The sequence below is a fragment of the Pelobates fuscus genome, chromosome 1 (assembly GCF_036172605.1).
Source record: "Pelobates fuscus isolate aPelFus1 chromosome 1, aPelFus1.pri, whole genome shotgun sequence".
NCBI lineage: Eukaryota > Metazoa > Chordata > Amphibia > Anura > Pelobatidae > Pelobates > Pelobates fuscus.
The window spans coordinates 355,843,445-355,868,934 of NC_086317.1; the positions used below are offsets into that span (position 1 = coordinate 355,843,445).

Sequence of the window (25,490 nt, forward strand, 5' to 3'; positions counted from 1 at the left end):
TATACTAGCTACATAAAACAAATAGAAATGCAAACACTGCTAGATATCAAATGTGTATTTATTCAATTTATATCACCCACAAAATACTAGAAACTTCACAAAGATTTTTTTTCACACAGTTTAGGCATCTCATGCACAGATAGGCCATTCCTCGTTTTCTGAATGTTGTGAATGGAATCTGGAACACACTGATCTGAATAAAGATTTAGTCATTAACTCTTTACACAACAAAAGGCTTGCTTTGGCACCCCGGATGTTTGCGAACATTTACCGTGATACTCAGATTAAATAACAGCTGGGTCTATTCTAGCCATCAGTGGGTATTTGAACCATGTAGAGTTAAATAACTGCAGGGTTGGGTGGACCGTCTGGGTGTGTTATTCACTTCCTAGCATCCTGAGCTCCCATAGCAACCACAGTCTTTCTGACATAGTCCTCTGCAGCTGCAGATCTGAAGCACACTGAGGTTTTAGTTCTTAACACAGCATAGGTCTCTCTTGAAGCAGCCATTAGTCTTCTCTGGAATGGAAACTGCCTCCAGGGAAAGCTGTATAGTATTGTCTTTGAATTTTGGAATTTAATAGACAGTTCACATTATTACTGTGTTAAAAATAGTGTGTTTTTCTTACACGTAAAGCGTTAAAGATTTAGGAGATCAGTTAATTAGAATGTGATATATGGGGCGATATTTTACTCTGTTGAAAAATCTACAGAAAAACCAATACAATTATTGTTAGATAATGTCTGCAGATTTATTAGCCTACATCTGGAAATGTTGGTCCTTTGTGCTGTGTTGAAAATATTTATTTGACAAGAAGAGATATTTATTTTTTGCTATTTCATTTAGTTGGAGATGTTGGCTACATTCAAAGCGCTGTTTGGAACCTGTGAACATTTAACGATTGCATTGAACAAATGTTAGACCTAAATAGCTGATGCAAAAAAGAATAGCCAAGTTTGTGATTGTTTTCATTTCAGTTATTTAGGCGTAAAATGTATTCATTACAGTTGTAAAGGTAGCAAAAGAAAAAAAATCTGCTTGAAAACATTTGGTTTATTAGCAGCGGCAGCATTTACTCAAATTCAAGAGAACCTCCGTTTTGTATAGGTTAGGACAACAGTCTGTAAGTGCATCAAGACCGCCAGCTCACGATACAGGGGGTCTGTCTATACTCACTTCTCTTGACTGCTTGTAAACGAGACTTGGAGCTTTGAAATCATTCTGGCCTGCCCAGTTTTCTTGGTAGTTCTGGGCTGCAAGCCAAAGTTGAATTAGGAATGTCAGGGCCCCAACTGGGTCTGACATGTGCAGGCTCCTCATTTGGGACACCCATGAGTGAATAGTAATGTTTGTAGCCCCAAAAGGCTGTCAGGAAACAGATCCTGGTATGCTGGCCAAAGTGCAAATATGTGGACTTCAGATCAATAACGTAGTTAAAGAGAAATGCTGTGTTACGAAATGTATCGTTTTGAAACACATGGTTAAGGCATTAACAAAAAATGTACATCATTTACTATTTTAAAAAAAAATCTATATATATTCCATAAAACCCTACCTGTCATTAATTGGCTTTTGTAATCTAATGATAACCTGCTTTTTTGCCCAATGCAAAATTCCTAGTTAGTGCTGGATCATTCAATCCAATGATTCTCACGGAGAAATATTGACAAACTGCGCATGCACAGCAATCAGCAAAAATGTCTCATCTAATGCTTCTCATAAAGATCCATTAAGGCAGAGCAATTCACGGATGGAAAGTGGCACGATTGAGTATGTTTATCCAATCCAATGCTTTTAATAGCAAAAAATTATATTGGCAACCGCATTGATATTCTCAGACACAGGTACCTTATATCGTTCCAATTTTCTATATTACTTTAGAATTCTAAATGATATCTACTGCTCTCATTAAAACACACAAATATCAAAAACATTAAATAATAACACAATGCAAAAGTGCACCAGATACACTCCACAGTACTGTAATGAACTTCTTCCGAGGTCCAGGATTCACCACGCAGTTTTTAACTCTTGGAAAACACAAGACACTCCTACAAATGCAATATTAACATATAAAAAAAAAACATTTACACTATACAGAATTTACTCACCTGTTCAGAGACTTACAACAAGCCCTTAAGTTTTCAGATTCAGTTCAAACTGATCACTTTTGTCAGTATTAGCAGGCATTCAACATTTTTATGTGCACGAATATAAAGCTCTGATCAGGGGATATATTGCGTTTTACAGGAGAGAAGCAGTATGGACAAAATTGCTAAACATTTTCAGGAAGTATGTAATGCAACCGAATGATTGACAGGTGTGAGGGTGTGGCAAAGGCAAAAAGTAAAAAATACATATTTTCTCAGAAACAGCACTGAATTCTACAGAAAGGCTACGGGGATTAGATCTTCGCACCAAAATACATTTTAATAGTGTGAAGCAAAGTTGTTTTGGTGTTAAACATGAAATTCCAATTGTGCTTACTGATGCTTCAAGCTTAGTGGGATCTCATTTTTATTTGCTATCCATAGTATAAGGAAACATCATCTGTAATTTTAAAGCTGGTATATTTCTGGAAATGAATTAATGAAAAGTCTTTTTTTAAGAGATCCCTCTCTACATACCTCAAAACAGAATGCACATACCATGGTTGATTATATATTTCCTACCTGTTCTATGTTAAATTTTGTATATATTGTGTATTATTAATATTGTACTTGTATTTTATTGTACACTAACTGTAACAATGCAATGTTTTGTGGACCCAGGACATACTTGAAAACGAGAGAAATCTCAATGTATCCATCCTGGTAAAATATTTTATAAATAAATAAATGGCAAATACCTTACTGTTATACAAAATGCAGGAGGGACCACATATAAACAATAAGCACAAGCTACACAATTAGCGATAACGAAAGAAGAATATAAATATTCTTACAACTAATAACTATTTCATGTATCATAAAATCGAACTTTTCTAAATTAAACAAAGCTATAAATTAATTATGAAATGTATATCATAAAATGGATCTTTGGTGGATTGCAAAAACATGCATCTAGCTATGCATTCCAGTAAATAATTTTGGTTAGAATGCATTTATTTCTATTTCATACCTACCTAAGTTTACACTAGTTGGTGATTAGTGTATATTGTCCATATAATAAATTCTCAAACGATCATGCTACAATTATGTCATGGCCACTTGCTAGATCGAAAGCAAGAATCATTGCAGTTATTTTGGAGCAGTTACATAATGTGCCATTATTTTTCTCTTATTCTAAAACATAATAGAATTTAAAAAAAAAAACAAAAAAAAAACACCATAACTATCTTAGAAGAAAAGAACATGATTCTAACAGTGGAGATCAGCCTTGACATCTATGGCAAATACATGGGCTAACTGTGGGAGTTTCCTCCTACTCCTCAGGGTGGGAGCAGGGAGGGTTTCAGTTGTAAGAAGGGGGGTTTCTAACAGCAGCTGCAATGCTTATTTCCCGTGACTATTCTATTCAGCACTCAGCTGTTTAGTGATATGAACACGCTTGCTGTTTAACATGCTGATCAATGATGTCATTATGTATTTTTTTCCCACACATTTTGCAGCAGCACTAGTAGTTTGCATAATAAAGTCTAATATAGGAGGTGTCCCAAGCCTCCTTGCTGGGGGTCCCTGTGTAACTCGATGCATGCTGGAAAGGCTCCCAGTATATTGTCCTCTCTTGTTTATGAAAGCCTCCACCCACTGGCCCACCCTAGATTTAGCAGATCATGTGATCCCGGTAAGTCATTTGCAAGTACAACAGTTCTCTGTATGCCCCCATTCATTTCCTGAGAACTGCATTGAGCAACTGAGGGACTCTCTGTATGTGTGTGTGAGAAAGGCACAGACAGGGGATTCTCTATAAGGCAAACGAACCCTTTCCTCCACTGCTCTGCAGCTTCTATACAGGTCTGTGAATATTCCATTTCTTCTGCAAACGTTCTATTCCTTGTGACATGGGGTTTGTTACTCTGGACAGTCTCATAGCTGTTTTGTTATTGTGTGTCATCTACAGAATATCCCTATATATATATATTCCCATCATTAACTGTGTACATACATCTGTGTGTGTATAGCTGTATAATCTCCAATATATCAACGTAAAAACCGAAAAGAGAGCTTTATCGATGTCTAGGAATTGTTTAATTTGGCTGCTTTTGTAAGATACGGAGGATATTCAGATTAATGTGTGCGTGGATCCCTGCTGTCATTGCCATAATGTGTCTGATGTGAAGTGATCTGTAGGGTCTGTGTTCAGTGACTCTGTAGCTGGAGGTGTCAGAGGAAATGCAGCAGATTTGGCATCGGTATATACATACACGGTGTTGTTGTTACACTTTTTGCTTGTTTCCTTATTGATGGTTGTGTGTTGATGGTTGTTGTTGTCGGAGATGCCGTAGTTGAAAGTGCAGACCACGACCTACTTGTCATAAGCAGTGATCCCGCTTCCACCTTCATCATTGTCTGCATGGTAATGATGTTGGGCTGTCACTTGCATCAGCATTCAGCCTCATAAAAGTAGTCTGAGGGCTGGCCTATGGCAGTAATTTTCAATTAAGGTGGACCTAGCTTGCTTGAGTTGACAGGGGAGAAGTTTGCATGCCTATTTACCATAACCACACTGTGGTGTCAGCTGGACAAGCGGGGGCTTGCTTTACTGTGTGTCATTAATGAGACTATGGAGCCTTGACCCTGTGACACAAGTTGGTGGCAATGTTCATCTGCTTACAAAAATCAAGCAATTCTGTCATTAAACTCCAATATGAGGGTGTGCATTATGTATATTTAGACCTTTCTATTTAGAAGTTCAGCTGAGAATTGTTCAATATTAACAGCGATTTAAGGTGTCTTTTAAACAGTCGTTTCATACAAGTTAATATGTAACACTGATGCTTGTATAGAACTTGACAAAGATTGCAAATGATTTTGGACATATTGCTTAAGAAATATCAGCAAAGAACATGTGTCACAATGATAATATGTATGGTATAGATGCAAAGATTAATAAAGATATATCGCAAGGAAGTATGGGAGAGTGAATGAATATCTTTAAAATGTTTCCGCTTAAACATGAGGTTTTATATGCAAATACTGCAATAGAAATGCTAAAAAGTTGCTGCGTTCATAAGAACAGCGATATTCCATTGTTATTAACAAAAGCATGGTTTAACGTATGTAAGATTAGGTTAGTTTAGGGGAGACATTAGGGTAATGGATCTTGAGCGTTGGGGTCTATTAGGAACATTTGGGGTTATAGTACATTTGTGGTTAGGGGGCCATAACTTTAAGGGGGGTTAATTTTATAGTTTACCTGCATTTAAGATGGTATGTGCTAACTCCCATTGATTGTCAGCAAACCTGTGCTGTAATGATGCATACCTTAATAAATGGCACATTGATGCAATGGTATTTTAATGTCCACATTTTAAAGTGATTCTATTTGTCTATATGTCATATACATATTGTGTGTATATGTGCATATATGTGTGTGTGTGTGTGTGTGTATACACATACACACACCAATACACTATATACCCGTGAAATGAAATGTATAGGATTAAATTTGCAGAATATGAATAGAGGAGACTATGAGAGTCAGTCTGCTAATGCCCATGGCTGTGTGGTTTCCAGCGAGAGCCATATGGCTGCCCAGTTCAGCATTGTAACACTGCCCAATAATGGAATCACAAATCTATCACTAATATTTACATCTGTGCATACTTCCCAGGATGTCATAATTGACGTCATCTAAAAAGTAGAACAGAAACTGTGCATTTTGGGAGTGTCTTGAGCTACATGGTGATATAAGAATCACAAAGAGTAGATTCTGCATGGCTATGAATCATTGCCCAGTATTCCTCTCATAATTATTACATTTGACCATAGGATTGATCAGGCGTTGAGCACCTTAATGTTATCTGCTTAAATTCAGCTGCTAAAAGCTGTGTTCAGTTTGAAGCATTAGCACAGAGGAATCTATAATCTGGATAAACAGTTATTTAGTGGAGCAGACTGCTATCATTTAAGTGTAACTGTGTAGACCTATGAAATGTTTCTCTTAGGGTTGGGGACTCATTTGTCTGACTTATTTTCTCTGCATAAATATGTTTATTTTCCATAATGTATCTCTGTCATGAGTGAAGACAAAACAGCTTTTATAGTGTCAGTACTTTAGCTCCAACACAGACATCTGTCAGTCTGAGGGATGTCATCTAGGTAATCCATGGTGACTTCTGCATTCCCCTCTCTAGCTCCGTGCACAGGTCTATGGGATAATATCATTTTATTGTGCCTTTATATGGTGCAGAGCTATGTTAAGGGATTAGGATGCGTAATACAGAGTCACATTCATGACAATAGCAATTTCACTAGCTGTGAATGTGCCTGGTTAGGATATAACTGTCTGGTAGGCTGTACTTATTTATAAGCCAGCCTTTACTATGACATAATGTTTGTTGTTATTTATCATCAGATAGGTTCTCCAGTTCCACTGGGCTGGTGTGGTGTGGGATTCTGTATACTAATGAATGGAATTGGTCTGTATACTAACGAATGGAACTAGGGAAACACATTTAGACGTTTGCATACATTATTTGCTAGGAAAGGGCTGTTGAGTTTAGCTGTGAAAATCATTTGGTGCCAACTCACTGTGTTGCATTATGAATATATAGAAATAATATTTTATACAGAAGTATGTAAGTAAGTAAATCCATTGGTTTTATAACTCCACTGGCTCTGCCCAAAGGGGACAGACGGAGTGAGGAAAGAGCCCCCTGAACCACTAGCAGGACATCCAGACGTGAAGGCTAATCACACAGGCCAGCCCACTGAGGACATGCCACGCAGGGAACTCTGTTTCAGCGCTGTCTGCTAGGTCCTACTACTGCGCAAGCTTGTCAAATGATTTGCCCCCTAAAATTGACACCAGTGAACAAACAGCGGAAACAAAATTTGGGACAATTTAGAGGCCTGTTGGTGCCATTTTCTATCAGATTGACACTGAGTGGTGGTCTGAAGCAGCCCCAGCTGGAAGGTATAGGTAATGTGGAGGTTACATTTCCACTATCCATGCAAACGTATACTTGCAATGGGTGGTTGTGGTAGGCTGAGAGTGTTCTCAGCTTATCACTGACCACCATAACAGATATTGTTAATGCAGAAGCATTAGCCTGAGCTACAGAGACGCCGGGATGCGTCAGGCTGTGGAACTCATTCAGTGTCAAACTGATTAAAATGGTTTTAGCACTGAACAGTGAGTTGCTGTGGTGCTTAGTGTGTCCCCTGCCACTAAAATGATGGCATTCAAAAGGATGCTGGTAAAGTCAGGATTGGAGTAAACTTTTAGGGGTATAGTTGGGCTATATTTGTGGTTGCTTATGGTTAAAGGGACACTCCAGGCACCTAGACCACTTCTGCCCATTGGAATGGTCTGGGTGCCAACTCCCACTACTCTTAACCCTGCAAGTGTAATTATTGCAGTTTTTTATAAACTGCTATAATTACCTTGCAGGGTTAACTCCACCTCTAGTGGCTGTCTACTAGACAGCCACTAGAGGTCACTTCCTGCTCTATAGCACAGGTAACCTGTGCTGGAGCGTCGCTTGACGTCCTCACGCTGTGTGAGGACCTCCAACGTCGCTCAAATCCCCATAGGAAAGCATTGAAATTAGTTTTCAATGCTTTCCTGTGGGGAGATCTAATGCGCATGCGTGGCATTGCCGCGCATGTGCATTAGGTCTCCTCGGCCGGTGGGCGGGATCAGTCTCGCCCACCGGCCGACGCAATGGAGAGGAGGAGCGTCGCGGAGGAGGAGACAGCGGCGAGGGACATCGTCACTGCCTCAGGTAAGTGACTTAAGGGGTTTTCACCCCTTCAGTAACCGGAGATTGGGCGGTGGGAGGGAGAGGGACCCTCCAGTGCCAGGATAACGGATCGTTTTCCTGGCACTGGAGATTCCCTTTAAGGGTGAATTGAGGTTAGGGAGTACCAGCCTTTCAGGACTGCAGACTGTAAATAAACATGGTTATTTGCTTGGAGGATCCATTTTTTTGCTCTAAAGAGCAGCATGATACACAAACTCCAGTTATGGCTTATCCATGTTAGCTTTCCTTTTTCTTTGTACACTGACTACATCATAAGTACCAAGAGTTAGCTCTCTAGCAACTTCCATTAGTTGGGCTTGATGCTAATTAATGCTAAATCCCTAATTTTCCTATGACTCCCAATAAAATGATGAATTTGCAACTAAGCAGTTTAGTGTTGATTGCAAACACTATGTGTTTGAAACACTATGTCCAATCCTGTGATGAGCATTGCAAACAGTACTTTGTATTTTAACCCAATAGGCATATCAGTGTTGTCTTCTGTATGCAAAGACTGGAGATTTGTTAAAGGGACACTATAGTCACCAGTGCAACTACATGTATTCCTGACCCTATAGTGTTAACATGACCATCTAGCCCTCCTGGGCCCCACATGCCTCCATAAATATAGTACAAATCTTACTGTATTCAAGCCAGAAGCTGTAAATCTGCATGCTGTTAGACTCAGGAAAAACAAGCAGTCTGCTGACATGTGATAGCCTGATCCAATCACAGTGCTTCCCCATAGGATTGGCTGAGACTGACAAGGAGGCAGATCAGGGGCAGAGCCAGCATGATTCAAACACAGCCCTGGCCAATCAGCATCTCCTCAGAGATTAATTGAATCAATAAATCTCTATGAGGAAAGTTCAGTGTCTGCATGCAGAGGGAGGAGATACTGAATCACAGGATGTTGTGCACAGCAGATCTGAGTGGATGGAGGCATATTATGTCTCCATCAACTCTGAAGTCCCTCTGGTTCACTCGGAGTGACTGCAACTGGAGATGTTCCTAGCTTTCAATCTAAACTCTCTATGTTCTCAAAAAATACAGTGTTTACATGAGAAAGGCTGCAGGGAGCTATAGTTCTCACCTGAACAACCTCATTAAGCCAAAGTTGTTCAGGTGACTATAGTGTCCCTTTAAATATTATTTTGTATGCTTATAGTTTCATCCATTGTTGGAATTCAGAAAACTTTTGAAATGTAGAATAGTTATATTTTGATACTTTAGTTTTTTACTTAAAGGAACACACCAACCGCCAAAAGCACCTAACCTTGCTGAAGATCTTAAGAGGTTAACTGTCAAGAGAGGTTTGCACATTAATAGCCTCCCACACCCTCCTTGCTGCCTCTCTAGACTGTCAAACACAAGTGCTTGCTTAAAACTAAAGTGAGAGCTTTTTTTTTAGAAGGAAACATTGGTTTCAATACTTCTCAATGAGAAGTGCACCCTATGTCCTAGTAAAAGCACACAGAAAATTAGGGGTACCTGCTGCACCATAAATTAAAATTGTAATGCCACATAAAATTGTAGTTTAAAGGAAAGTTTTATTATAAATAAACAACTTTGTAGTAGATATATATGAATTATTTTGTTTGTATTAACTTTATTATGTCTATTGTGCAACAGATACAATAACACTGTACAGTTTGACAAGGTGCTCTCTACGTGTAGTCATGTGATGATGTCTGTTTTGAAATCATCTGTTTACTTCAGCCAAAATAATTTGGTAATGAGCATAAGCTCCTAATGTAACATTTTGTAAATAACAATAATTATAATAATAAAAAAAAAAAAACACATACTACTCATTGGGGAAAAAAGTCAGGAAACATTAGCTGGAGGGCACAATAATGAAGAGCTTTGCAGTCAACAGGAGATATATATTATTTTTATTATAGCACTGCTGCTTAAAGTGCCTGCATTGAACTCTGATTTCTGTGGCTATAAAGGTGTAGTGATTTTGGGAGGCTGTAACTTATTCATTAGTCACACTCTAAGATGGAACATGCATAATAAGGCCTGTCTTAAGGAATATAAAGGATAGTCTACGCTATTTAATGTGCTTCAACTTCTGAGAAACGAAAATCGCTAAAAATATTTTCAAATATGCCTATTTTGTTCAACTTCTGAAAGTTCTTTTGAAGCATTGATCTTAGTACCTAAAAATATCAAACTGACCTCATAGGTACATCTACCTTTTATTTCCAACTGTTTTATGCAGCAATACTACATTGTATGCTGAATTTAGCAATATCTCTAGTTAAAATAGGTTCTTTTATACTCACGGAATGTCATTTTAAAGCCTTGTCAAACTTGGCAGTTGATAAAAGTAAGTGTGGGGCCCCTGCTTTGTGCGTATATGTGTGTATGTATGTATTTTAAACTTGACTTCTAGTCTGATTTAATATTATATATATATATATATACAGGATGGGCCAAAATTCAGAATTGGGTTTGAGGAGTCAATCACTTTTTAATTACCTATTATTAATGACTATTATATAATAACTATTAATGACCCAATTTCAATGATTTTACATACAATGAATGCTTAAAGGAACACTATAGGGTCAGGAACACAAACATGTATTCCTGTCCCTATAGTGTTAAAACTACCATCTATCCCCTCTGGTTCCCCTAAATATAGTAAAATCTTACTTTTGTTCAAGTCTACAGATGCTGGCTCTGCCCCTGATCTGCCTGCTTGGCTGACACCATCAGAAGTGTTGTTCTGAGCCAATCAAAATGCTTTCCCATAGAATTGGCTGAGACCGTCAAAGAGGCAGATGAGGGGCAGAGCCAGAACAAGTCGAACACAACCCTGGCCAATCAACATTTCCTCATAGAGATGTATTGAATAAATGCATCTCCATGAGGAAAGTTCAGTGTCTACATGCAGAGGGTAAAGACACTGAATGGCAGTGAAGCACCTCTAGTAGCCATATGAGGAGGAGTGGCCAGTGGAGTTATTTATTACATTGTTCGTAACATTAATTAATGTTTGAGGCTCTAGCGCTCAAATTTCTGCATGGATATTTTTCTTGAGCTGCTCATATGTGCATGGCTTGTTCACATACACCTGCTGCCTCAGAGATCCCCACAGTAAGTAAACGGAAGATAAAAGGTCGGGTGGACGTTGCGGCCAAGTAATCTGTGAATGTCTTTAAGTTATCCGCACGACGAACAGTTGTCTCCATTTTGAAAATAAAATTCCACTAATTTTACTTGTTGTTTACTCTGTTATACTATGTACCTGCAAAATAAAATATAACTACTAACAATCAAGTTATTTACCTGTCAAATCCTACTCTGAACTTGGGCCCATTCTGTGTGATAGATAGATGGATACTAGATGGATAGTAGATGGATAGATGGATAGATGAATAGATGGATAGATGAATAGATGGATAGATGGATAGATAGATGGATAGATAGAATAAATCACCCTAGAAGTCAAGTTTAAAACCTCATCTACCTCATGTTTCCTCTCCTTGTAGCAATTGGATTAAAAACGAGTAATTTAAAGGAACACTATAGTGTCAGGAATACAAATGTGTATTCCTGACGCTATAGTTCTAAAATTGCTGTTTAGGAAGCAGCCCCCCTTCAGCAAAGTAACAGGTGAGTTTACTTGCATGATGGAGTTCTGGATCTGATGCTGGTCACATGCATGCCTGCGCTCCTAAGGTTCTAGGATGGGGTCCCAATCTGGCATCCTGCCTAGAGCCCTGGGCAACTGTATTCCACTTTAACTAATTTCTGATGCTAATGTCTTTAGTTGTAACCTTTCTCTTTTAGGCCAAAACAATGAAGTTTTAAAATTCATAATCAAAGTAACAATGGCAGCAGTTCTGAGTAATATCTCAGACAGTGGACAGAATCATTGGTATTTTTCCTTTCCACCTTATGGCATAGAATGTAATTTTCTTTTTCATATCCAAACATACTATCTGTTATAGTTAATTTTGCTAAAATTGACATTTATTTTTATTACACTGTATACACACAACCGAGAAATTGACTTGTATTTCATGCACAATATCAGTTGAGAACAATTTCAGCCAAATGACAGCCATTTCCCCTGACTGAAAAGAACACAATATAAATTACATGGCTAAAACTGAATCGAGCTAACACAAAGGTTTGAAGAACTTTCTGCAAAATAAAACAAACAAAAAAGCTTTAAATGTTTACATTCTCTAGCTGACTGACTTTGAATGTAATAAAATAGATAATAGATAATGGTATGCTGAACCACAGAGCACTAGGTCAATCTTTTTTTATATTGTGCTGTATATGTTAATTACAACACTCTGATGAAAGTAAATTCAGAAAACTACAATAAACTGCTCACCTCTAACCTTGCTTTGCAGACATCAGGAAGCGGTTGAAAGTTCTCACATAATCCACTGTGCTCTCATTGTTTTGTTTTGAGAGCTGTGTGCATATCCCATAAACTCCTGCGCATGTAGTTCATCTGTCAGCTTTCTACTGAACCAGCCGTGAGGAAATATAAATGGCCTTGTATGCACGAGTTAATAGAAGCCCCAGGCTGAAACATTAACATCTGTGAGATGGTTCATAAAAGTCACTTTAAAATTGTATGCAATGGACACTCCATATGTGCTCTGCTTTATTTATAACATTACAGAGAAGGGTGTTGGGGATTAACAAATAAAATGAAACAGACATGATTAGTGAGTTCCTTGCACCATAACCTATCCAAGAAGCAAGCGGCTCTGTTTCTTGAAGTGTCCCTTTTAAACCAGGACGCCTAAGCATTCTGCAGATTTTGGGGTCTGTCCTGCCATCTCGCTTTAGTTCGCTGGCACACCAGATAACTATTCCCTGGGCAGCACAGTGTGTGTGCATCGGTAGAGGTTATCAATGCATGGTCCTGAATACCAATATAAGGCAGCCTGTCAGTAGGCCGCCTACCCCTCTTAGGTTGCCCACTATTGGCGTCACTAGTGATGCGGGACAGTGTTTTAAAACAGTTTGTCTCTATGGTCTATCTAGCTTCTGTGCAGGGAATGAATCAGGGAAGACCATAGAGACTTGTTGGTTTTCATATACTGTCCAAAGATCCATGTATATAGCTGAAGAATCCTGTCATATATTGAAGGTAGTGTGATGTAATTCCAGTAAAATACAAGTTTAGCAGGCTAAGATTGCCACAAGGCATATGTATGTATATGTGTTTGTAGTATCAGTTAGTTAATAACACGTAGCTAAGATACTGTCATCACTGTACTGACCAGGTGCAGGAATGTAAGAACTGGAATTACGCGTCCCTCTCCTTTGTATCAGATGAGCCACGTGGTTAGACCGGATGGATGAGTTTAGACTCTATTCATTAAATAGGTTAAGGGTATGTGTGGGTGTAGTTAATTGTGGGAGGAGCTACAGTGCTATATAAGGAATGTACTCTATGTATTCAGTACTCAGACTTTGCTGTATTTTGGTGACGCTAGTCCCTCTGAGTCCCGATCGGTGATCCAATAAAGAATCTCTTCCTTCCTGAAGAAACCTGTGTCCATCTCTCTGTGCTTGGCTTCCGTCAGTTTCTCCGGTATCATTTGGTGCATTGGCCGGGAAGCTCATCGTTCAACGGTAGCTGAGAGGCAGAGGCGTGAGACGGTCTATCTTTGCCCACGTTCTCTACGGCTGCACCCCTGAACTTCTGCGTGGACCTCCCTTCGTCTCGGCGCCACTGGTCTGTTGTCCAGGAGATCATCGGCCTCTACGTGAGAAGTGCTGGGGTGTCCCCGTCGATGAGTGTGAACTCAGGTTCAGGAACGAGGAGGTAAGATAACTGCTGTTTTAGACGGCAGGACCCGCTAGGGGTATACCGATTGTGCGGTAGGCCCAAAGGGGTTTTTGAATCTGTATCTGCCCCCTCTGTCGGAGGGAAGGAGCGAAGGCGCACCGCTCGATCGAACGCTCTTTAGTCAGACCGTTTGATTTGGTTAGTCAGGCGGGGTCCTGGTGTAAGATAGCCCTAGCCGGACACCGGTGTCTTGTCTAGACTAGCGTTCTAGGGTGTATATTACGTTCGCTAGGTCGGAGGGACCGGGAGACTAAGCGGCGCCTGTGTAAATTCGGTTCGCTAGTTCTCATCCTATCTGGGCTAAGTGGGAAGGCGTGTAAATTTGGAACCCACTAGACTTTTGATAGTACGACTAAGAGGCGCCTGTGTAAATTCGGTTCTCTAGCTCGTTGTATAGTGCGACTAAGAGGCGTCTGTGTAAATTCGGTTCTCTAGCTCGCTATGTATATGTGGTGATTGGGCAGTGTGGCTAACCAAAACGGGTGTATATAGTTTTAGGTAGTCCATTCAAGGTACTGGCCAATAGTTTAGTTGGGAATTGTAAATGTGTTAACGATTGTTTTAGTAAAGTGTATATCTTGTTAGATAGCGTGAGCTCAGCCGTCTAGCGAGAGTGTTAATAGTGTGTTGCTGTATTATAGTGCACGGTACCATAACCCTGTATATTTACTGACATTATATAATAAGTACTAATCATTGTCGTCCATTGCATGTTTAACACCACAACCACTAATAATTGTATTGTGACCTTAACTTGTGCTTTGACCTATGCTAACCGTACTGTAACCGCTATTTGTAAAAGACGATGTTACTGGGGTGTGTTATAGACGGGTAATTCGTATATAGAGAATTATAGCGTGGGTGACTGTGTAGTTACGCCAAAGGGCATAATATTGATTATATAGTGACTGGTGTAGCAGCTGTGTGTGTATGGGAATTCCCTGAGTGTTTATTGTTATTGTGTACGTTTCACTTGGTAACCGTACCACGTGGTGCTGTTGCCAGAGGAAACGGGTGTGACTGTTGAATAGTACGCGTGTATAGTAATCGTTGTCGACGACGTTCCACTGTTAAATATGGGTGCGTCGCAGTCAACGATTCCGGATCCCTTAGGATGTATGGTTAAGAATTTTAAAAAGGGATTCAAAGTTTGTGATTTTGGGGTTAAGATGTCCCCTGTACGTTTGGTCACTTTGTGCACTAGGGAGTGGCCTACTTTGGTTGCGGCATGGCCGCCACGTGGCAGTTTGGATCCAACTCTGGTACAGCGCTTACACGTGGCTGTATCAGGTAGGCCTGAACTTTACGGCCAGTTTCCTTATATTGATTGTTGGAGACAGGCCGTAAATGACTCGCCAAAATGGCTCCGGACATGCCACGAGGAGCAGTGTCGCCTCATGGTAGCTAGGACTTGTTCGTCCACTAGGACTGGTGTTAGGCCCATTTTGGACACGCCCCCTGAGTCCGAGATCCCTTTGCCGCCCCCTTACTTTCCGTTAAGAAGAAGTGACGCAAACGCAGGAAGTCCTGTAACCCTTCCCTCACTACCCTCATCCACTTCCGCTTCCTCCTCCAGTACAGGATCCACCCCCCCTCGTACTAAATCTCCCCTTCCGGAACCAGAACCCACCCCCATTAGAAACGAATATCCTGATTTGGCGCCACTTCAGACTTCCGGTCAAGCTTCATCTAGCTCGGCCCGAAGTGTTCTATTCACTACCTTTTCCCAAAACCAACCTCCCACATCCCCATACCCTATCTCTCCCCGACCGGAACCCATGACTGACGCTTCCCTACGTAGCCCCATCCAAACCCGACAGTTGACTGGTGCCCAACAATTAAAGCACTATCAGATGCCTCTTCGCTTAAATCCCGGGTCAGCTTATATCGATGCCGCAGGTCAAATGGCACACGCTGACCCTGTCTTCGTATATGTCCCTTTCACCACTACCGACCTTTTAAACTGGAAGACCCATAATTCCTCGTATACTGAGAAACCACAAGCCATGACTGATCTGTTCACCTCAATAGTACAGACACATAATCCGACATGGGCTGATTGCCAGCAGTTATTAATGACTTTATTTAACAATGAGGAAAGGACAAGAATAAATCAAGCAGCCATTAAAGCATTAGAGGATAGAGCCCGTGCTTTGAACCAAGCTAATCCAGCAGCATGGGCCGCAACACATTATCCCAACACTGATCCCGATTGGAACGTAAATGGTGCTGATATGGTTCAACTCAGAGCCTATAGAGACGCTATAATTGCTGGCATGAAAGCCGGAGGAAAGAAAGCCATTAACATGTCGAAGACAGTTGAGGTGATCCAGAAAAGCGATGAAGCGCCCAGTGTCTTTTATGACCGATTATTGGAGGCGTACCGCTTGTACACCCCCTTTAATCCGGAAGACGCAGACAATTCCCGAATGGTTAACTCCGCCTTTGTCAGCCAAGCTTACGGAGATATTAAGCGCAAGCTACAAAAGTTAGAAGGGTTTGCAGGTATGTCAATCTCCCAACTAATGGAGGTAGCTAATAAGGTCTATATGAATAGGGAAACAGAAAGCAAGAAAGAGGAGGAGCGCAAGATGCGTAAAAAGGCTGATATGCTAGCGGTAGCGATCGCAGGCATAGATAAACGGGGCCCAGATAGAGGCAATAATAGATGGAGTAGGGAGCCTTTGAGTAGGGATCAGTGTGCGTATTGCAAGGAAGAAGGGCATTGGAGGAACGAATGTCCGCAAAGAGAGCAGTACGAGAGAGACCAACCCAGGGCAGGCTACGGAAACTTTAGAGGCAGAGCGAGAGGTAGAGGAGGTCCCGGAGGGAGTAATGGTTATAGAGGGAGTAATGGGAACAGAGGAAGTGTTAGGGAAGACAGGTATATTCCAGCAGCGCAAAGGTCTCGCGATAGAGAAGGTAGGGACTTTGTAGGATTGGCTGACACGGTCATGGAGGACTATTGATACCGACCAGGCTCCATCCCCCTTGGTCGAGCGGAGCCTATGGTCGATGTATCAATAGGGGGGAAAAGGAGTGCGTTCATGATCGACACTGGTGCTGAACATTCAGTGGTGACTAATCTAGTTGCTCCTCCATCTGGAAGGACTATTACTGTGATAGGAGCAACTGGAAGAAGTGCTGAAAGACCGGTTCTTAAAAGTCGACTCTGTACATTGGGAGGCCACGTAGTAAAACACCAATTCCTTTATATGCCTGAATGTCCAGTCCAATTGCTGGGACGTGATATGCTATCCAAATTACAAGCGCAGATTACGTTCCTACCAGATGGAACAACATCTTTAAAGTTTAATGGACCTTCAGGTATTATGACTTTATCCGTACCAAAGGAAGAAGAGTGGCGACTTTATACAGTGTTGACTAGCCAAAACCCTAGGAGTGATGAGACATTGTTTAACATACCAGGAGTTTGGGCAGAGAACAACCCACCAGGACTGGCCCGCAATATTCCACCAATAAAAATTGAACTGAAACATGGGGTTTATCCAGTGAGCCTAAGACAATATCACATTCCGCAGAAGGCTAAGAAGAACATCCAATCCTATCTGGATAAGTTCATACGGTATGGTATCCTAAAATTCTGTACTTCCCCCTGGAACACCCCATTGCTGCCTGTTCAAAAGCCCGGCACAGATGAGTATCGACCTGTGCAGGACTTAAGAGCAGTCAATGATGCGGTTGTTAGCATACATCCAGTTGTACCCAATCCATATAACCTGCTTGCTTTAATTCCGGGCGGGGCTACTTACTTCACAGTTTTAGACCTCAAAGATGCCTTCTTTTGCCTCCGAATTGCCGCAGAAAGTCAATGTATTTTCGCTTTCCAGTGGGAGAACGCTGTAACGGGCTCAAAACGCCAAATGACTTGGACAAGACTGCCCCAAGGGTTTAAAAATTCACCTACCCTATTTGGTTCAGCCCTAAGTCAAGATCTATTGGATTTCGAGTCCATCCCAGGAGAGTGTGTATTGTTACAATATGTAGATGACTTGTTGATAGCAGCAGTTACAAAAGAAATCTGTCAGCAAGCAACGCACGATCTACTACACATTCTCTGGAAGGCAGGATACAAGGTGTCTAGAAAGAAGGCTCAGTTGTGTTTGCCAACTGTCAAGTATCTAGGATTCCATATCTCTGAAGGTCAAAGAATTATGGGGCCAGAGAGAAAAGAGGCTGTCTGCCAAATACCAATACCCAAGAATAGAAGACAAGTGCGAGAATTCTTGGGGGCAGCAGGCTTCTGTAGGATATGGATTCCCAGCTATGCGATACTGGCAAAACCTCTGTACGCAGCTATCAAAGGTACAGAGCACGACCCCTTCCTATGGACCCAAGAACAGCAAACGGCATTTGAAGATGTGAAGAAGGCTTTGATGAGTGCCCCAGCATTAGGTCTACCTGATCACACACGACCATTCTACCTGTATGTACATGAGCAAAGAAGAATGGCTGTGGGAGTATTGACACAGTACTTGGGATCATGGCAAAGACCTGTTGCCTACATGTCTAAACAATTGGATGCAGTGGCCAGCGGACTTCCACCTTGTCTAAGAGCCGTAGCTGCAGCCGCCCTGCTAGTAGCTGAAGCCGATAAACTCACTCTGGGTCAAGAACTTTATGTACGAGTCCCACATGCAGTACAGACGTTGTTGGATTACAAAGGAAATCATTGGTTTAGTAATAGCCGTATGACCAAGTATCAAGCAATGTTGTGTGAAAACCCAAGAGTGCATTTAGAGACTGTAAACACCTTAAATCCAGCTACCCTTTTGCCACAACCTACTGAAAGTCAACATGATTGTTTGGAAGTAATGGATGAAGTATTCTCAAGTAGACCGGATCTTCGTGATTTTCCCATCCAGAACCCCGATGTTCAATATTACACCGACGGCAGTAGTTATGTGAAAGAAGGGATCCGCTATGCAGGATATGCAGTAACAACCATAGACAAGGTGATAGAAGCTCGGCCACTGGCGAAAGGAACATCAGCACAAAAGGCAGAATTAATAGCACTAACACGAGCGTTACAATTGGCTGAAGGTTTAAGAGTAAATATCTATACGGACTCTAAGTATGCGTTTTTAACCACTCATGCCCACGGAGCTTTGTATAAAGAAAGAGGACTACTGAATTCAGAGGGCAAAGAAATCAAGTACGCAGCTGAAATCCTACAACTATTGGAAGCAGTGTGGGAGCCGAAAGAAGTCGGTATTATTCATTGTCGAGCACATCTGAGAGGTGATGGTGATGTAACCAAGGGAAATCGGATGGCAGATAGTGCAGCTAAGCGTGCTGCTGAATCAGGAAGACAGGAGTATGTAGGGCATATAGCTGCTCTTATACCAACTCCACTGTCCCAATGGACTCCAGTTTATACAGCTCAAGAAGAGGAGTGGTTAAAGACTGAACCGGGAAAGTATCTGGAGAACAAGTGGTATCAGCTAGAAGATGGAAGAATAGTTATACCAGCATCGCTAGCGGTAGAAATTGTCCAAAATTATCACAACGGGACACATTCTGGGAGAGACAGTACTGAAGAATCTCTTAGAAAACATTTCTACATACCAAGATTGTCCAACTTGACTCAGGCCATTGTACGCAGATGTGTAACGTGTGCTAAGAATAATGCAAGACAAGGACCAGTAAAGCCACCAGGAGTTCAGTTTATGGGGGGACTCCCCATGTCCGATCTACAAATAGACTTTACAGTGATGCCTAAATCGGGTGGACATCGTTACCTGCTGGTAATTGTGTGCACCTATTCAGGCTGGGTAGAAGCATGTCCTACTCGTACAGAGAAAGCAGGAGAAGTTGTGAGATTCCTGCTACGAGAAATAATACCCCGATATGGACTACCCTGTTCTATAGGATCGGACAATGGTCCAGCTTTTGTTCACCAGTGCCTACAACAACTGACTCATATGCTTGGTATAAAGTGGAGGCTTCATACTGCATATAGACCCCAGAGTTCTGGTAAGGTAGAGAGAATGAATAGAACTATAAAGAACCAGTTGGCTAAAATGTGTCAGGAAACCCAACTTAAGTGGAACGTTCTCTTACCTATAGCCTTATTGCGAATCCGCAGTACCCCTACCAGAAGGATGGGCCTCTCTCCTTTTGAAATCATGTATGGGCGACCACCTCCCGTACTTGGTAACTTAAGGGGGGACTTGAGTCAGTTGGGAGAAGGAATTACCCGGCAGCAGGTTGTAGAGTTGGGTAAGACTATGGAGGAGGTACAGAAATGGGTACAAGATAGATTACCTGTGAATATTTATCCCCCTGTTCATAGTTATCATCCAGGAGATCAAGTGTGGATTAAAGAGTGGAATAATGTACCGTTAGGGCCCAAGTGGAGAGGTCCTTATGTTGTTCTTTTGTCTACCCCTACAGCAATAAAAGTAGCAGAAGTGACTCCGTGGATACATCACTCCAGGGTTAAACCAGCAGCAGTCGATTCTTGGCAAGTTACAGCAGATCCAGAGAATCCCTGCAAGATCCGGTTAAAACGCACTACTCAGTCGGAGTAACGAGGAATTATTGTGGATTACAAATTTTATTGTTACAGGTGTGAGTGAGAAGGCCATAATAAAGCCTGTCCGCTTACCATCACATAGTGTATAAGCCAGGAAAGTCTCGAAGGGACACCTGTGAAGATGAGCAGAACTCCATTCCCTGCAGCCCTCACATCCTGGAAGCTGAGGTTCCATCGCACGGACGAAGACTGAGGATGACGGCGAAAGATGTGCTTTTGATTGTGTTTATTTACATGTGTTTTTATATTCAGGAAGGTAGAGGTACCGACACTCCTAGCTGTGAGGTATGCATTAAGACTACGAGAACAGGTAACCATATTTCCCAAACCCTAATTTGGCATTCACAATACGAGTGTAAAGGAGATGTATCGAGATGTAGATACTTAAATATAGATTATAGTGTGTGCCATTTAGGAGTAGGAGAACCTAAGTGCTTCAGTCCGGAGTATCAACCTCGTACAATCTGGTTGACTCTCAGGAATGGAGATCCTCAGGGGACCCTAATTAATAAAACGGTGTTAGAATCCGTACATTCTTCGGGTGTTCTGCTATTTGATGCGTGTAAAGCGATATCGAGTGGTAGAAAGCCGTGGAATGTATGTGGGGATCTTAGATGGGAGAGGACGTATGGGTCTAACGATAAATATATTTGTCCCAGTAGCAAAAATAAATATGTAAGTCCTAGATGCCCAAATAGAGATTATAACTTTTGCCCATATTGGTCTTGTGTGGGGTGGGCAACTTGGGGACAGACAGTAGACAAAGACATGATAGTGACTAAGTTGCCGACTAGCCCTTATTGTAAGTCTATGGAATGCAACCCAGTCCATATACTCATTAATAACCCCGACAAGTTCTTAGATAAGTATGGAAATTTATTTGGGTTTCAAATATACGGGACGGGTTTAGATCCTGGGACATTATTGTTTATAGGAATAGAGACTGATACGGTATCCTCCCAGACTCATCAAGTATACCATTCCTTTTACGAAGAGATGAGTATAGATAATAAGATCCCCCATAATGCTAAAAACCTGTTCATCGATTTAGCTGAAAGTATTGCCGGTAGTCTTAATGTTACCAACTGCTATGTGTGTGGAGGTACTAACATGGGAGACCAATGGCCTTGGGAAGCAAAGGAGGTAATGTCCGGTTCTGAGGCAGTTGACCAATTAATATCTACACAAGCCGATTATCATATGAGTGTTAGAGGTAAATCTGAGTGGAGATTAAAGACCTCCATCATAGGTTATGTTTGCATAGCAAGGAAAGGAATAATGTATAATACTTCTGTAGGAGAATTAACTTGTCTAGGGCAAAAAGCTTATGATGATGATACAAAGAATACAACTTGGTGGTCGGCTTCAAATGTCTCAGAACCATCTAACCCGTTTGCTAGATATGCCAATTTAAAGGATGTGTGGTTTGATCTATCCATCACATCTACTTGGAGAGCCCCAGCAAATTTGTACTGGATCTGTGGTAAGAAAGCCTATTCGGAGCTGCCACAGGACTGGGAAGGGGCATGTGTGTTGGGTATGCTCAAACCATCCTTCTTCTTGTTACCGATTGAAACAGGTGAGACTTTAGGTGTTAAAGTGTATGATGTGAATCATAGGAAGAAAAGGGGACCCATAGAGATAGGCGCCTGGGAAGATGATGAATGGCCTCCCCAGCGTATTATAGATTACTATGGGCCAGCCACGTGGGCTGAGGATGGTACCTTTGGTTATAGAACCCCTATTTATATGCTCAACCGTATTATAAGATTACAGGCGGTGGTTGAGATTATCACAAATGAGACATCACAAGCACTCAATCTTCTAGCGAAGCATAACACCAGGATGAGGACAGCAGTCTACCAAAATAGATTAGCCTTGGATTACCTTTTGGCAGTAGAGGGAGGTGTATGTGGGAAGTTTAACCTAAGTAATTGCTGTCTTCAAATAGATGACGAAGGGCAAGCAATAGCTGAGCTTACTAGCCATATGGTTAAACTAGCGCATGTGCCTACTCAGGTATGGAAAGGGTACAATCCAAGTAGTTGGTTTGGTAGCTGGTATGAGTGGTTTGGAGGGCTTAAGGCAGTGGTAGGTGGAGTCCTACTGATTTTACTGTTGTGTCTACTCCTACCGTGTCTTATACCCTTAGTAGTTAGGTCTGTGCAAAGCCTGATAGGAAGTATAGCAGAGAGGAAGGCTGCTGCACAGATAATGGCGATATATAAGTATAAGGCTCTAGATCAGGGAGAACCAATGCAAGAAGATGAATGTTGAAGATTCACATCATAAGATAAGTCTGGTCTGGTTCATGGTAACCTGAGGTATATGCAAACCAAGGTTAAGTGATGCCTCAAGTAATTGTGAAATATCAGAGGCATCAAAGGGGGGAATGTGATGTAATTCCAGTAAAATACAAGTTTAGCAGGCTAAGATTGCCACAAGGCATATGTATGTATATGTGTTTGTAGTATCAGTTAGTTAATAACACGTAGCTAAGATACTGTCATCACTGTACTGACCAGGTGCAGGAATGTAAGAACTGGAATTACGCGTCCCTCTCCTTTGTATCAGATGAGCCACGTGGTTAGACCGGATGGATGAGTTTAGACTCTATTCATTAAATAGGTTAAGGGTATGTGTGGGTGTAGTTAATTGTGGGAGGAGCTACAGTGCTATATAAGGAATGTACTCTATGTATTCAGTACTCAGACTTTGCTGTATTTTGGTGACGCTAGTCCCTCTGAGTCCCGATCGGTGATCCAATAAAGAATCTCTTCCTTCCTGAAGAAACCTGTGTCCATCTCTCTGTGCTTGGCTTCCGTCAGTTTCTCCGGTATCAGTAGGGATACGTTTTTCTCATTTTTTTTTTAACATATACTGCGTTTAAAAAACTATATTTCTTTCAATACTTGATGGAATGATTATTATATTAAACAAATATTTTTTGAGCTGACAGATGTCCTTTAAAGACTTGCTGAAGTGCTTTATGTATGAAGAGTGCGTTTTATTATTTTAATTTTTTTTACGAAAAGTGCAGATTTCAATAAAAATTTACCTTGATAGACCACCCCTTGGCTGTCAAGCAGACAACAGGTCTTGTTACTTTGTGGTAGTTAAACTCAGTGGAGCTAAACCCAAGAAGTAGACAATTGCCCAGAGCATCTGCCTTACAAAGACTTCTCAATGAGCTGCATTGGGATGTCCGTGATTCAACTTTTGTAGGCTAAATTTTAGATATACCCCAATACAAAAAAATACAGAATTAAACACAGGCATTACTTTCATTAGATGTATATCTACTAAATAGTAATCTTTTATATTTTTATTTAATTTAAGCAGCGGAGTATTTGGGCAGTGCATGGGTATTTGGTTATTTATTTATGCTGTATTTGTATCTGCATTTAAATCCCTACAATTTTGCTAGAATAAAATACAGCTTTTCCGCAGTTTAACTCTGCCCCCTTAGCCATGACATTATATTACTCGAAGACTTCTTTGTTTTGCAACTGTAAAAAAATCAGATTAGGTCTTTTTTTATAATCTTCCATTCCCTTGCATATTTAGTAGCCAGTCTGCATGTATTCTAGCTCTAGAGATAAATTATGTTTTCTTTCCATGAGTCAAAACCTACTTTTATGCGTGACAATACCTCATTGTCCCTTGCAGCCAGTAAGTGAAGTTACCTAATATTAATGTATACTGTTATTTTCAAATCTTTCTTGTTTAACAATTTACAGATTGTTTACACTATATTCCTAAAATGCATAGCATTGAATTTGTGTACACTTCTCATCTCCTCTCTGTGTATTTCTGCAGATAAATAAGATCCTGTTCTGGTTGTATTACCTTTTCTCATGGTTTGACAATATTAAGATGTGGCTTTCAGTACCGCTTTTAGGGTCATTAAAGGGACCGTAGAGCAGTTTTAATGCAGTATATAATTTTTGTATATTACATAAATAGCATACCTCTGAATTTTTTGTTTTGCATAATATTCTCTTATTTGTGTTCAGGAACAATAAGCTGAGTTATGTTAGTGGTGCACAAGTCGGTTGTGGTGTTCCGAAACCGACATTCGGGTAGGCCTTTAAAAAGAGGACCCATCAGTTTAAATGGCTTGTTAAAGGGAGCGGTGGGTAGGCTGAACCAGACAATCTCAGCCCAGAGGAAGGGCCTGTGTACTTATAGGCTGTAATAACCCCTCCCATAACTACAGGCTCCACCCACAGGCTCAGGCTTTCCATATATTATGCTTCTGCATAGATGGCTGCAGAAACCAGGAAATAGCTGAAAGCCTGTGGGAAAGCTATTATTATCAGCAGTAAGGGTCTATTCTGCTGTATATATACATACAGAATTATCACAGAACCCAGAGTGCTGAAAATCATTATAAATCTGCACCACGGAAATTTGCTAGTGAAGCCTTGCACTCCTTACATGTGCATCAGGCTTGCTGTAAACCTTTATGGGAATTTTTTTTTTATTTTTTTTTGCCATTCTGATTTTTGGTCAGGTTTATTTATATAATATACATCATGGCTGCCGTGTGTAACATGTTGATGATCAGTTTGGAATGTATCCGATACAACCTTGAAGTATGCATTAGCATGTACATGATTCTGAGCATCTCTAATGAAAGGAACACTCATTTATATTGTTCAAGTGTTCCTTTTAACTTTTAGATTCAGGGTCTCCCCTTTGGAATGATAAAAAATTCATAAAACTCAGCTTTTATCTGGTGCCATCCCTGTGTGCTCTCAGCAGCTGTGCCTCCACCTGTTAGATCAACCTTATTGATGATGTCTATTCCAATGCAATGCACTGGGGACATATATGGCGCATGCATGGCAATTGATGACAGTAAATCCAGTGCTTCTCTATGAGAAAAATTATCAGCATTCGGATTATGCTCAATGCTAAAACGTTAACATTTTCTAAGGTCTTTCTAAGACAATGCTTCTAGTGACGGCTTCTGTGACATCCACTCGAGGTATGTCCAATTACATATGTAAACTGTTTTTCAGAAATATTAGTATTTACATTTGTCTAATTGCAGGGATAGGATCTTTACACCAGAACTACAACATTAAATCCTAGCTGTTTTGGTGCTTAGAGTGTCCCTTTAAAGGGAGACACATTACGGATGGCAGAAATTCTTAGAGCTCCTTACACAGCACAAGAC

General features: G+C 40.9%; 1 protein-coding gene across 2 annotated transcripts in view; it reads left to right on the forward strand.

Moving 5' to 3' along the window:
- The first annotated feature begins 3,825 nt into the window (after positions 1-3,825).
- KLF12 (KLF transcription factor 12) overlaps positions 3,826-25,490 on the forward strand; it is a 269,928-nt gene continuing 248,263 nt past the window's right edge. For both annotated transcript variants that reach the window (XM_063444691.1, XM_063444692.1), the window contains exon 1: positions 3,826-3,957. The gene's annotated coding sequence lies outside the window, so the exon portion shown is untranslated. The remainder of the gene's footprint in view (positions 3,958-25,490) is intronic.